Source organism: Microtus ochrogaster, linkage group LG9 (assembly GCF_000317375.1).
Source record: "Microtus ochrogaster isolate Prairie Vole_2 linkage group LG9, MicOch1.0, whole genome shotgun sequence".
In the NCBI taxonomy this organism is placed as follows: domain Eukaryota; kingdom Metazoa; phylum Chordata; class Mammalia; order Rodentia; family Cricetidae; genus Microtus; species Microtus ochrogaster.
The window spans coordinates 22,587,035-22,587,582 of record NC_022034.1 but is presented as its reverse complement, the minus strand read 5'-3'; positions in this window follow the sequence as shown (position 1 = coordinate 22,587,582).

Below are 548 nucleotides of genomic sequence, written 5' to 3'. Positions count from 1 at the left end.
CCTACTGCTTGTACTAGCAGTTTGGGAACCTGTTCTCTTTGGAAGAATACCTTAATCAGCCTAGATATAGTAGGGAGGGCCCTGGACCTTCCCCAAACAATGTGCCTTACCCTCTCTGAGGAGTGGATGGAAGGTGTGTTGAGGGTGGAGTAAGTGGAGAGAATGGGAGGAGGGGAGAGAGTGGGAACTTGGATTTGTATGTATAATGAAAAAAGACAGTTTAACTGTTTTCTTTTATGAAGGAAAAATAAAGACAATCTCTTTTTTATTATTTATTTATTAAAGATTTCTGTCTCTTCCCTGCCACCACCTCCCATATCCCTCCCCCTCCCCCAATCAACTCCCCCTCTCTCATCAGCTCTAAGAGCAGTCAGGATTCCCTGCCCTGTGGGGCGTCCAAGAACCTCCCACCTCCTTCCAGGTCTAGTAAGGTGAACATCCAAACAGCCCAGGCTCCCATAAAGCCATACGTGCAGTAGGATCAAAACCCAGTGCCATTGTTCTTGACTTCTCAGCAGTCCTCATTGTCCACTATGTTCAGTGAGTCC